Genomic DNA, 14,860 nt, shown 5'->3' with positions numbered 1-14,860 from the left:
AATAGTCTCTTTGAATCTGTCCTCACCTGTGTCCCTAAGAAATAAAACCTCTTCTCCTGAGGTATGTCTCCTTCACATGCATCTTTTTCCCTCCAGCCCAGCACTGAGGGTCTTCCTGTACAGCACCTTTACTAGATTGTGAGAATATTCTGAGTAGCAGTCACCCACTATGTAATGGATTGGTCATTCAGACCTGTCAATTTAAGTTGGGAGAGGTGCTGGGTTGAGCAGGTTCCAATTATGTGTTAAAATGTCTTTGATTAGTTTCTAGTAAACGTTAGGAGACCCTTTTTTGATTGATGATAATGTTCTAAAACTCACTGACTGTGTAGCTCGTTTAACCACATAGAACCACATGTAAAGCATTGGAAATTATACTGTAAATGGATAAATCATGCAGTGTACGAATATGTGTGTATTCATATTCTGATGAATTAATTAAATCTTATGTATTGCTTAAAATTTTTATTTTTATTTGAGACCACTAATGTTTGTTTGTTTGAGAAAAAGAAAATCCAGGAGTAGTGGTAAGAATCAGCTGGGAGAGTTGCATCTCAGCAGTCACAAAGCCCTTGTTCCATCCCCAGCACCACGTAATTGGTGGTGTACTTCTGTAATCAAAGAACTGAGGGAGTAGAGGAAAGGGGATCACAAGTTCAAAGAGGAAGTTCAAAGCTACATAAGGAGTTTGAGACCAGCCTGGGGCACATGAGATCCTGTCTTGGGGAACAAAAACCACCAACAAAACCAAATTCGTCGACTCCTTCAATATACCAAAATTTATTACCTGCTGCTCCATGTTTGTGGTCATTATGAGATGAGACAGACCTTACTACTTCCTGCTGAACTGTTTGTAATGATTGTTCTGTCTCTTTAAGAGACAAGCCAAGCCCACTCCCTTCCTGCTTGTAGCCTCAGAGCCCCACTTTCTCTTCTTCCTGTCCCCTCTCTTGGAGAGGCATCCTCTCTCTCTCTTCCCCTTTTTCCTTCCCCTCCATAATCCACCTAATAAATGTCTAACTTTACTCTGTATGGTATATTTATCTGTGTCTTTTGCCCAACTGCCGCAGTCAAATGGAGACCTGCCACGTGGTCTCTTGTGACATCCCTGCTTGGAACTGGACGCTTTTGGGACCCCAGCAGCTTTCAGGAAACCCATCTGCATGGTGTGCCTATCTGTCTGCCCCTTGCCCACCTGCCACTCACATGGCTAGCCAGCCGCTGGGGATGTCCAGGGGACCAGCAACCTTTGTTTTTTGACCTGCTGCTTGTCTCGACCCTGCAGCAAGCTTCCGGGACCCGCAACAAATCCATAATACTGTTGACACCTAACAGGTCCTAGGTGAGAGGGAGGAATTGTATGCATTTGTGTGTTAGCCCACTGGTGAGTGGTGAGTCCACAGGCTCTAATGGACAGTTCTAAACCCATGGTCACACAGATGGCACTAGTAAAAGCCTGTAGGACACAGAAGAAATCATGAATATGGTAAAGAGATTTGCAGGCAGGAAGTAAGATTGACAAGGTTGGGAGGGAAATAAGTGAGAGTAGAGAAAATTATCCAGAATTCATTATATACAGGTTGTCAGACAACAAAATTTATTAAGTAAAAATAAGTGCAGGACTCTGGGTTGGGGATGTAGCTCAGTTGAGAGGGTTCTTGCCTAGTACTCAGTAAGCCCTAGGCTGGATCACCAATATCACCGAATATGGCCGGGTGGTGGTTCTAATCCCTGCCCTCCAGAGGTAGAGACAGTAAGATCAGAAGTTCAAGACCATTCTTGTCTACTTAGCAAGTCTGATGCTAACCTGAACTACAGTGATAGGTCCTGTATTAAAAAAAGCACATAGCCCTCCAATAAGGATATCAACGTTGTGCCCAGATTACGACCCCCAGAGAGACCACCACAAACCACACAACACCAGATTGTAAAAAGCAAGGTTTTTATTGCAAGTTATCTCAGAATCCATCTGCAACTTCCAGTCGCAGCGAGGTAGAGAGGAGTTAAGAGTTTTTTTGTTGGGTTTCCTGTTTTTTTTTTTTTTTTTTGATTTTCAAGGCAGGGTTTCTCCGTAGCTTTTGGTTCCTGTCCTGGAACTAGCTCTTGTAGACCAGGCTGGCCTCGAACTCCACCTGCCTCTGCCTCCCGAGTGCTGGGGTTTGCTTTTTTAAAGGCAAAAATCACAAGCAGCCCTTCTGGGTGGTGGTGGGGTTGGCATGGGTGTAATGGCTTTGCTTTCTCTCCTATCCTGTTTAGTCAGTTTGTTCTTTGTTTTCAGAGCAAGTCACCCTGCCCCTGAGTCAGGCCATCTTTATCAGCCACGTGGCTGGGCGTCCTTGTGCTTTCCAAATTCCAAGGCCGTTATCTTACTGGGAACAAGAAGTTAGTTTGCACTTTCTGATTTTAAAACATTCTGGAAGGAAATTCCAACTCGTCCCTTTAAAAATAAGGTATGAGGGTCTCACATCAGTAGACAGAGACTCCATGTTTTTCAATCTACAACATTATATACAACATTTTTAATAGTTGTATATTTTAATATACAGTATCACATTAACATGTTCTTTTTCTTTATTATTGATTTAAAAATTTATTTTTTATTTTTATATACCTACTCCACTTTCTCCTTCTCCTGCCTTCCAGCCTCCCCTTCCCATTTTTATCGTCTCTTCAGGTGGGGCAAAGCTTTTTTTGGGGAGTCAATAAAGTCTGGCATACTAGGATTTGACAGGATCAAGCCCCTTCCTCCGTTTCAAGGCTGAGCAAGGTATCCCACCCAAGGGAATGGGCTCCAAAAAGCCAGTTCATGCACCTGGCATAGGTCCTGGTGCCACTGCTAGCTCCCCGTTAACATATCAAGTCACATAACTGTCACCCACATTCAGAGTGCCTAGTTCAGTCCTGTGCAGGTCCCCCAGTCAGTCTATAGTCTGTGAGCTCCCACTAGCTTAATTCAGCTGTATCTGTGGTTTTCCCCATCATGCTCCTGACCCCCTTGTTCATATGATCCCTCCTCTGCCTCTTCAAATGATCTCCATGAACCCAGCCCTGTTGAAAAAAAAGTACATGGTCCTTTAATAAGGAAATCAGTAGAGAGAGACTCCAGATTTTTAAATATACAGTACTATATGCAGTATATACAGTATTTTTACATATATTTACATGTATATTTTAGCATGCACTATTTTATCTACATGTTCTCTATATAATTTCATTCTGTGGATGTAAACAAACAAATGCTGCTGGGGATGTAGCTCAGTAGAGCATATGAGTAGCATGCATGATGTCCTAGATTCAATCCCCTTTAGCAGGGGAAAAAATTCCAAATCCACTAAGTTGAGGCAGCATTGGTAAAACTTTGGGTGGGTGAGATGGCTTAGCTGGTAAAGGTGCTTGCTGCCAAATCCTGATGACCTGAGGTTGTACCTGTGGGAATAGAGAATCAACTCCTGCAGGATGTCTTCTGACCTCCCCGTCCTGCATGCCATAACAGTCAGAAAGATGAAGAAAGAACAAATAATATAAAAAATTAAAATAACGTCAAAACCATGTACTCTGTTATTTTCCCTGTAGAGAAAAACCATGTACATGGGTTATATACCTGTCTAACACACTGACCATGTGATGACTGTTGGCATGGATTCCAAGTGCTCTGGTCATGTCCTGTGATGAGAAGGGCAGATGGCTGGAAATGGGCCTAAGGCTGCATACTTCCTGGAGAAGTTACTGACACCCAGTTCTTTTTCATTACTCTGGTCCTATTTATCACTCAGGATCTCCCAGGTGTTCCAACTCAATCAGGCTCCAAGAGCTCCTGATTGTAGGACGGAGCACTAAGAAGGAAGGATTTTACAGAATTCACCAACCATTGTGGCTTTGTGGTCTAAAGATTACATTATTTTATCAACAGCAGTAGAGAGTGTGGAAGATCACTCAACCACAAGTGCATGCACACATGTGCACCCTATGCCAACAAAGCTTACATCAGACAATGATATCTAAAGTTTACTGTTCTATGTACTTTGTCCACATTAATTGATAGCATCTATTTCTCAAACTATGTCCAAATGATCAATATTCATCTCAGGTTAGGTAATTAATCTCTAATGCAACAAGGATCCAAGAGATCATGTGGCTGCAAAGCTCACAGTCTCCATCTTTTTTTATTTGCAATTTTGAAGAAAAAAATGCATCATCACCCTTACTCTCTTTCCTCCCATTCCTTCACTCCATGTCAATATTATGATCTCTTTGTAATTGTTGTGATTACACATATGTAAGCATAAATATATAAAAACAACATGCTGAGTCCATTTAATGTGGCTTGTTTGCATGGTTTCAGGGCTGACCACTCTGTACCGGACAATCAATTAAGAGACCCATGCCTAGGGAAGACTAATTCTCCCTCTCTCAGCAGTTATTAATTGCCTATAGGTCATCATCTATCTATAGGTCATCATAATCATCTAGGGGTGAGGTCTTGTGAGATTCCCCTCTTTGTATTAGCATGTCTATTAGTTATGCCAGTGTTCAGATCTTGTTAAGATAACAATATTTTGTTATTTCACACGTGTTACTTCCTACCATTTCTAGGAGACACCATCTTATAGTAGACTTCCTGGTCCTCTGACTCTTACACACACACACACACACAGAAACACACACATTCTCACACACTCATAGTCATGCCTACATTCTCATGCATGCAGGCACACCCAGTGCACAGAACATATGCTCACTCAATACACACAGTCACACACACTGTGTCTCTCTCACATTCAAACACTAATAATGATTCATTAAATAATAAAAAGTTATGTCTTCCCAGCAGTTCTGTAAATAAATCTAATAGGTAACAACTATGTGTGTTTATAATTAAACTGTTATATCTCATCAACCTAACAAAGTATCCTTTAAAAATATAAAGAAAACATTCTTTTTCTATTTTCTTGTGAATTTTATACATGAGTATTGAATTGGGATCAATTCCATCTTACTCTCTCCTCCCTCCAAGTCCTCCAATTACCCCATCCCCTCTCAACTTCATGACTTAATGACACTAAGTTCACTTAGTGTTGCTCATGTGTACATCAGTTTAGGGATGATCACTGTCAGGAGTGTCGACTCACAACCCACAAGCCACACGCAGCCAAGAGTAACACTGAATTCAGCCCCCAAATTCATAAACTTATTCGAGGCATTGTAAGTTTGGGGCTTGAGAAATAATATAATTTCTTGTAACTCAATTTTTGGTTTGAAGGCATGACTTTTGTAGATGACAATGTTGTCACACAATGTCAAAAAGGTGAACTCAAATGCAGTATTTGACACTTTCACCATTAGCATATCCAGCTTTTTTCTCTGGACCTCTCCCACCAGCAACTTTCAAAACCAACCCATCATTTTAACAGAAACTCTCTCAGTTGGCTTTTTGCTGTCAAAGTTTGGCTTCATTTCGCAAGTCCACCGTGTCATGCCAGAGTTTCCAGGAGGCAAAGTTTAAAAATCACTAACGAAAACAAACATTTGTTCTACCTCCCTACTCTGCTTGAACTCAACTAATATCAAGGCAGCAAGGGACAGGGGAAATGAGTATATCCAAAAGGTCATTTGTCCAGGATGAATTGAGTTCTTAAGTTAAAGCTCTAGACTATTAACTAGGACAAGGGCTCTCTTGGTAATTAGCACATAGAAATAATCCACCATAGAAAGTCAGAAAACTCCAATCACTTGTTATATTTTCTTTAAACTACATTTACTTGCTTATTAGAGAGTCATACCATGATAGATGTGGAGGTCAGGATTCAATGTTGAGGAGCATGTGATCCCCAGGGACAGATCAAGTCTCTATGTTTGGAAGCAATTGTCTTTACCACTGAGCCACATCAACACCTCCACACTACTTAAATACAACATAATTATGCAATAACATTGCTGTCTAAATTGGGGTTTCTATTGCTGTGCAGAGACATCACGAGCATGGCAACTCTTAGAAAGGAAAATCATGTAAGTGTGGTGGCTTCCATTTTCAGAGATTTAGTCCCTTATCATCATGGTGCCACATGGTGTTGTTCAGGCAGTCATAGTGCTGGAAAAGGAGCTAAGATTTCTCCGTTTCGATTTGTAGACACCAAGAAAGTATCTGTATTAGTAAGTGTGGCTTGAGTATATTTGAGATTTCAAATCCCACCTCTACAGTGACAGACTTCCTCCAACAAGATCTCACCTACTCCAACAAGGCCACATCTTCTGATACCCTTCCCTTTGAGATTATGGGGGCCAATTACACTGAAGCTACCACAGCTTTATAAGTTTCAATTTGGCACAGCCCAGAGTCAAATGAGGGAACACTCTCAGTAAAGATATTGTCCAGGTCACACTGGCCTATGGGTACGTCTTGGGAGATTGTCATTTTAATTAACGTAATAGAGTTCAACCAGTTTTGGGAAGCATCATTCTCCAGACAGATGATCCTGTGCTGTATGAGAAAACTAAGTTTGAGTCTGAGCCCTCCAGCAAGCAACATTCCTCTATGGCTTCTCCTGAAGTTCCTGCTTGAGTTCCTGCCCTGACTTTCTTCAGTGATGGTCAGTAGCCTATAAGCATAAATAAAAGTTGTTTCTTCCCAAAGTTGCTTTTGTTCAGATTGCTTTATTACAATAATGGAAAGGAAGCCAGAATGATAACCCAGAATAGCCTAAGACTCACTCTGTAGTCAAGGCTGCTCTCAAACTTGTGGTCCTCTTCCTCAGCCTCTCATGTTCTGGCATTATACCCTATGGTCACCTCACCTAAATTACATCCACTTTGCATTCAACTGTACAGGAAGCCCAAGGAAACAAGTGGTTATGGTGCCTTCTGCCCACAGAGACTTTTCCAGGGGTTCTTACCAGCCTATATCAAGTTCCAGTACTATAGTCTTATCTTATGGTTCTCTCTAGAACCTGAGGCTCTTCTGTTTGTCCAAATTGATTCTTCACTTGTCCTGGGCTTGGACTCATCTGTGGGGATATACAGTAAGATGACATGTGAACAAGGCCAGCACCAAGAGAGTCACCAGGTCAGACAAGGCGGTATAAGCCTTTAATCATTCCTCAAGGCCCAGTAATACCACTTTTGGGCATATATCCAAAGGATGTTCAACCGTGCCACAAGGACATGTGCTCAACTATGTTCACAAGAGCATTCTTTGTCATAGCCAGAACCTGGAAACACCCGAAATGCCCCTTGACCAAAGAATGGATAAGGAAAATGTGGTACATTTACACAATGTCAGAAAAAACAACAACATCTTGAATTTTGCAGGCAAATGGATGGAACAAGAAATCATCATTTTGAGTGAGGTAACTCAGACACAGAAAGACAATTATCACACATACTCACTCATAAGTGGTTTTTCAACATAAAGCAAATAAAACCAGCCCACAAATCACTAAGCCAGAGAATTAATACATAGATCTAATCTACATGGGATGTAGGAAATGACAAGATCTCCTGAGTAAATTTGGTGTATGAGGACCTTGGGGGAGGGTATAAAGGGATGGGAGAGGCAAGGAGGGGAACAGAGAAAAAGGTAGCTCTCAATAAAAATAAAAAAATAATAAAAAAGATGACTAGTAAAATATGTACTCTGATTTATCTACATAAGATTGTGAGAAAACATGATAGAGAAAAGTCTATCTTTACTGTGTGACTGCATAATCTTCAACATAGTTAAAAAGCTCAAACAAAACGGGGAGATGTATTGGAAATCTGGTAGTCATTGTATCTAGGGAAAGCATTAGATAAGCATGAGTATGAAAAATTGTTTCTCACTGTATGTAGGGTAATGACCAAATGTTTCAGTTGTTTGTTCAAGGTGTCTAGATGGTGGCGCAGGCCTTTAATCCCAGTACTCATGAGGCAGAGGCTGGCGGATCTCTGTGAGTTCGAGTCCAGCCTGGTCTACAGAGCTAGTTCGAGGACAGGCTCCAAAAAAGCCACATAGAAACCCTGTGTCGAAAAACCAAAAAGAAATATATATAATAGAGAAAGGTGATTTTTTTTTAAATGTTTTCTAGCGTTGTTGACATTACTTTTGTCACAAGACTATCCCGGCATATTGGGGGCCTGGATTTACTGGGAAATGCAAACAGTCCACAATAAGGACTGGGTAGGGGTGTGATGATTTCTTACAGAGAATATTTTAAAGAGATCAAAGGGGCTTTGGTATGAGAACTTGTTGTACTCCAAATACAACCTTTGTGTATAATGGTAAATATGCTACTGAACAGGGAGCCAAGGTTCAGTTCACAGAAACTGTCCTCCCTGCAACCAAAGAACTTAAAATTAATCTCTTAAGTGACTCTCTTCATTTGAATATCCTGCACAATACAAAACACTCTACAACAGTTCCCAAAGGCATCATAATTAGAAATAACAAATGGAAGTTTTAAGTCTAGATGTGTATATATGGGAGTTGCTTACCATTTTTATGATTTTTTTTCATATTTAAAATACTGAAAGGGTGTGGAGAGATGGACCACAATTAAGAGCATACATTGTTTTTGCAGAGGACCTGAGTTTGGTTCCTATCACCCGCACTGGATAACACTCAAACAACTGTAACTCCAACTCCAATGGGATCCAATACCTTTGGGCCCCATAATCATCAGCACTCATGTGGACACACACACACACACACACACACATGCACATATACAAAATAAAAGTACTAAAAATAGATGTTCAAAAATAAAATGTTGGGGTGGAGAGATAGCTCAGCAGTTAAGAATACTGGTAGCTCTTTCAGAGGATGCAGGTTTAATTCCTAGCGCCCACATGGCAGTTCACACTGGTCTGTAACTCCAGTTCCAGGGCTTCTGACCCTCTCACACAAACTTACACATGCAGCCAAAACATCAATGGACATAAAGTAAAAATAAATATTTTATTTTGAGCCTAGTTTTTAACAGAAGAGCCGTGCCTCTACTCCACTATTTTATTTTTAAACAGGATCCATCTCTCTGCTGCATACAAGAAACACACCTCAAACTCAAAGGCAGACATTACCTCAGAGTAAAGAGTTGGGAAAAGATTTTCCAGTCAAATGGACCTAAGAAACAAGTTGGTGTAGCTATGCTAGTATCTCATGAAATAGACTTTAAACTAAAATCAGTCAAAATGATAGAGAAGAACACTTTATGCTCATCACAGGAAAAATTCACCAAGATGAATATCCAATTCTAAACATCTATGCCCTAAATATAAAAGCACCCAGATATGTAAAAGAAGCATTACTAAAGCCTAAATTGGACAGCAAATCCCACACACTCATAGTAGGAGACTTCAACACCCCACTCTCATCAATGGACATGTCTGTCAGATACCAACTTTACAGAGAAATAAGAGAATAAATATTTTGACTGAAACAGATTTAATAGACATCTATGGAACATTTCATTCAAACACAAAAGAATATACTTTCTTCTCAGCACCTTATGGAACCTTCCTTAAAACTGACCACACACATGGTCATAAAGCAAACATCAACAGATACAAAAAAATTGGAAAAAACCCCTGTATCTCATCAGAGTCAACAACACTAATTGCAGAAAGCCTACAAACTCATGGAAAATAAACAATGCTCAACTGAATCACCCTGGTGTCAAGGAAGAAATTAAGAAAGAAATTAAAGACTTCCTAAATTTTAACAAGAAAGAGTACACAACAAACCCAAATCTCTGGGATACCATGAAAGCAATGTTAAGAGGAAAGTTCACAGCATTAAGTGCCTACATAAAAAAAAAATGGAGAAAGCTCACATTAGTGACTTAACAGCACACCGAAGGGTTTAAAAAACAAAAAGAAGCATATTCATGCAAGCAGAGTAGATGACAGGAAATTATCAAATTGAGGACTGAAATAAATAAAATAGAAACAAAGAAAGCAATACAAAGAATCAATGAAGCAAAGAGTTGGTTCTTTGAGAAAATCAACAAGATAGGCAAGCACTTATACAAACTAACTAGAAGGCTGAGAGAGGATGTCCAAATGAACAAAATAAAAAATAAAGAAATAACAAAAGACACTGAGGAAATGCAAAGAATCATTAGGTCATACTTTGAAAACCGATATTCTACAAAATTGAATAATCTGAAAGAAATGAACAATTTCCTGGTAAGTTACTACATACCACAGCTAAATCAAGACCAGATAAACAACTTAAATAGACCTATAACCTCTAAGGTAATAGAAGCAATCATCAAAGGTCTCCCAACCAAAAATCAAACAAACAAATAAAAACCCCAGGGCTAGATGATTGCAGCTCAGAATTCTACCAGAACGTCCAAGAAGAGCTAATACTTATACTCCTCAATGTGTTCCACACAATAGAGATAAAAGGAACATGCCAAACTCTTTATATGAAGCTACAGTTACCCTGATACCAAAACCACTTAAAGACTTAACTAGGAAAGAAAATTACAGACCATCACCCTCGTGAACATTGATGCAAAAATACCCAATACAATATTGGCAAACCAAATCCAAGGACACATTAAAAACCACCTACCATGATTAAATTGGCCTCATCTCAGATGCAGGGATGGTTCAACATGTGAAAATCTGTCAATATAATCCACTATGTAAATAAACTGAAAGAAAAAGAACTTGTGATCATGTCACTAGATGCTGAAAAGCCTTTGCCAAAATCCTACACCCCTTTCTGATAAAGGTCTTGAAGATATAAGGACCATATTCAAACAAAATAAAAGTAATATACAGCAAGCTAACTGATGGAGGAAAGTCATTGGCTAATAAAGAAACTGCCTCGGCCCATTTTGATAGGCCATCCCTTAGGTGGGTGGAGTAGGCAGAACAGAATGCTGGGAGGAAAGGAAGTGAGCTCAGACTCGATAGCTCTCCTTTCTGGGGCAGATGAGATGAAGCTCCGACTCAGGATGGACATAGGCTAGAATCTTCCCGGTAAGCGCACCATTAATAGAAATGGGCCAGGCAGTGTTTAAAAGAATACAGTTTGTGTGTTGTTATTTCAGAGCATAAGCTAGCCAGGCATCTGGGAGCTGGGTGGCAGGAACACAGCTCGCAGCTCTTACTACAGCTAACATTAAACTAAATGGAGAGAACTCAAAGCAATTATACTAAAACTCTTCCCATTACCCCTCACCCTCTCACCTTCATGACTTCATGACTTCTTCATGCTAAGTCAACTTATTGTTGCTCCTGTGTACATCAGTTTAGGGATGATCACTTTCAGGTGTGCTAGCTCATAGACCACAAGCCACACACAGTCAGAGTAACTCTGAATTCAGTCCCCCAATCATAAACTTTTTCAAAACTTTGAAGTTTGGGGTTTAGGGAAAAATACAATTTTTTCTAACTCAATTTTTGGTTTGAAGGCATGGATGTTTTTAGATGACTATGTTGTCAAACAATGCCAAATGTCTGACTTGGAGCTGCTGGAGGTTGTCTGGATGTCAGCAGAAAGGGGCTGAGCATCCCTAAGCAGAACAGTCATGTTGCACAAACAAATTTACTATTCAGACAAATAAGAGGAGGCGTTCGAGTACTGGCATGTTATGTTGCCCAAGGGCATAGTCCAGCTGGTCCCTAAAACCCATTGGATGTCTGAATCTGAATGGAGAAATCTTGGTGTTCAGCAGAGTCAGGGATGGGTCCATTATATGATCCTTGAACCAGAACCTCACATCTTACTGTTCTGGTGGCCACTACCCAAGAAGCGAAAAAAATGAAGCTAGCAAGGACACAGCTGTCCTTGCTTCCTACCATCTTTCTGATGGTGTGATTATGTTGCTTTCTTATTTCTCGCTTTGATATTTAAAGGATGCTTGTTCAATATACTGTTTGAAGTGCTGAGCCCGCTTTGCTTCTTGAGTTGAGCCACCAATGCCACAACCCTGTCAGATGAATGTGACTTCAAAGCCCCAGTGTGCTCTGTATCTAGCAGGCCATATTAGCCAGCTCTCAAAAGCATGTGAAACCAGATCATGGCAGTTACAGAACAGTGGGAATTTGCTGTTGTGGTTTTTACTATTGGGTGTTGCATTTATGGTGACTTACAGGTTTATATTTCAGTATTATGGAAACCCTCCATTTTATCTGATAAATCTCTTCCATGTTACAATCTTTAAAAAAAAGTTGGACTGAAATGCATATTTGATACTTCCACCATTAACACATCCAGCTTATTTCTCTGGACCTCTCCCACCCAGAAACTTTTCAAAACTGACCCATCATTTTAACAGAAAGTCTCTCAGTTGACCTTTCAGTCAAAGCTTGTCTTTATTTCACAAGTCCATTGTGTCATGCCTGAGTAATCAGGAGGCAAAGTTTGAAAATCACTGAAGAAAATAAACATTTGTTCTACCTCCCTAATCTGCTTGAACTCAACTAATATCAAGGCAGCAAGGGACAGGGGAAATGAGTATATCCAAAAGGTCATTTGTCCAGGATGAACTGAGTTCTTAAGTTAAAGTTCTAGACTATTAACTAGGACAAGGGCTCTCTTGGTAATTAGCACATAGAACTAATCCACCATAGAAAGTCAGAAATCTCCAATCACGTGTTATATTTTCTTTAAACTACATTTACTTGTTTATTGGAGAGTCATGCCATGGTGCATGTGGAGGTCAGGAGTCAATGTTGAGGAGTTATATCTTGACTTTCACCATGTGATTCCCAGGGACAGATCAAGTCCCTAAGTGTGGAAGCACTAGTCTTTACCATTGATCCACATCACCACCCCACACTTTTTTTATATAACACAATTATGCCATAACATAGCTGTCCTAGGTAGCTTTCTTATTTATTTATTTATTTTATTAAGAATTTTTATAATACAATCTTTTCTAATTTTACATAGGTATCTCCATATTCACTTCCTCCCCTCCTCCTTCTTCCTCCACTTTTTCCCCACCCCACCTCCCCATCCACTACTCAGAAGAGTAAGGTTTCCCATGGGGAGTCAACAAAGTCTCACACTTAACTTTGAGGGAAGACCAAGGCAGTCTCTCCATATTTAGGCTGAGTAAGGTATCCCTACTAAAAGGATGTCCTCCAAGATGCCAGTTCAAACACTAGGGATAAATCCTAGTCAAACTGCCAGTGGCCCCCACAAGCTGTCCAAGCCTCACAACTGTCTCCCACTTGTGCTGGGCCTAATGTGTTTCAATGCACGTTTGCTCACTATCAGTCCAGAGTCAGTGAGCTCTCACTAGCTCAGGTCAGCTATTTCTATGGGTATCACCATCATGTTCTTGACCCCTTTGCTCATATCAGCGTTCCTCCCTCTCTTGAGTTGTTCTCATGTAGCTAGTAGGCCCAATGCTTCACTGTAGTTGCTGATTCCATCAGTTGCTGGTTGAAGTTTCTTTGATGTCAGTTAAGGTAGTCATCAGTCTGATTCCAGGTGAAGGCCAATTTAGGCATCCTCTCCATTGTTGCTTAGAGTCTTAGCTGGGTCATCCTGGAGGATTCCTTAGAATTTCCCTAGTGATATGTTTCTGAATAATCCTTAATAGCTCCCTCAATCAAGATATCTTTCTTTTCTCTCCCTCACTGTCTTTCCTCCTTCTTGAGCATCCCATTTCCTCATGTTCTCCTCTTCTCTCTCCTTCTTCCCCACATCTTCTTCCACCCTCCTTTCTCCCCCTTTCCTAATTTTCTCAGGAGGTCTTATCTGTTTTCCCATTCCATGGGGATCCATGTATGTCTCTCCTAGGGTTTTCCTCATTACCTAGTTTCTTCGGGATTGTGGACTATAAGCTGGTTATCCTTTTCTTTATGTTTAATGTCCACTTATGAGTGGGTACAGACCATATTTTTCTTTGTGGGCCTGGGTTACTTTACTCATTTTTTAGTCCTATCCATTTGCATGCAAATTTCAAGATGCCATATTTTTACTGTTGAGTAGTACTCCATTGTATAAATGTTATATACAGTATTTTTATAATTGTAATTTTAGTATATGTTATTGCATACATGTATTCTCTTTTTTATTGTTTTTATTTTAAAAATTTATTTTTCTTTTTAAATACCAACTCCAGTTCTCCACTTCCCTTCTCCTACCCTACCACAAGAGAAGGGGAAGGGACATTTCTCCAGGTAGCTGTCTTAATTAGGGTTTCTGTAACTGTGCAGAGACACTATGACCATGGACATTCTTAGAAAAGAAAATCATGTAATTTTGGTAGCTCATATTTTCAGAGGTTTAATCATTACCTTGATGCAACATGGTGGTGAGCAGGCAGACACGGTACTGGAGATGGAGCTGGCATTCCTACATCTTGACTAAGGCAACAAGAAATCATCAGTCTCCCTGGATGTGGTGATATTTTGTTTGTGCTACATTGGGCACCCTACTTTAGGGCATGAATTCATGAAAAAAATCTGTATGCCTATGGCTTATTAGCCACTGGCAAAGCCTGAAGCAACACATGGCTGAAGTCACTACCCTGCTAGCTAGATTTTTTTTTAATTTTCTCTAGGTGGATTCTGAGCTTTCCCTGGATCTCCTTTTTGGGATGCTGCCCAACTAGGTAGTTGCCTTTAAATCTGCTAGGACTTCCACTGTTCTATGCAGCAGAAATCTATTTCACCCTTCATCATCATCTGAATTGTCATCAGCAGTAGAACTGGTGAAACAATTGTGAATTGTTCACAGGAAGAATTAGTTTAAAAAAGATAGAGTTTTTTCCCATGTTAAAAGATGGGAACCATACACACAAAAGGAAAAAAATAAAAAAAAGGTAAGCACATTTATGATGGAGAGTTAAATCTTTTCATGATTATGCAATTCATTATTTAATTTCAGAACAATTAAATCCTTTAAATGAAGGGT

At 40.0% G+C, this 14,860-nt stretch overlaps 1 pseudogene; it reads left to right on the top strand.

Moving 5' to 3' along the window:
* The first annotated feature begins 11,516 nt into the window (after positions 1-11,516).
* On the top strand, positions 11,517-11,753 carry LOC142849979 (cyclin-dependent kinases regulatory subunit 1 pseudogene; annotated as a pseudogene).
* Positions 11,754-14,860: the final 3,107 nt, after the last annotated feature.

The sequence above is a fragment of the Microtus pennsylvanicus genome, chromosome 1 (genome assembly GCF_037038515.1).
Source record: "Microtus pennsylvanicus isolate mMicPen1 chromosome 1, mMicPen1.hap1, whole genome shotgun sequence".
Classification (NCBI taxonomy): Eukaryota; Metazoa; Chordata; class Mammalia; order Rodentia; family Cricetidae; genus Microtus; species Microtus pennsylvanicus.
Note: the sequence above shows the minus strand (reverse complement) of the source record. Positions and strands in the feature narration are given on the sequence as shown.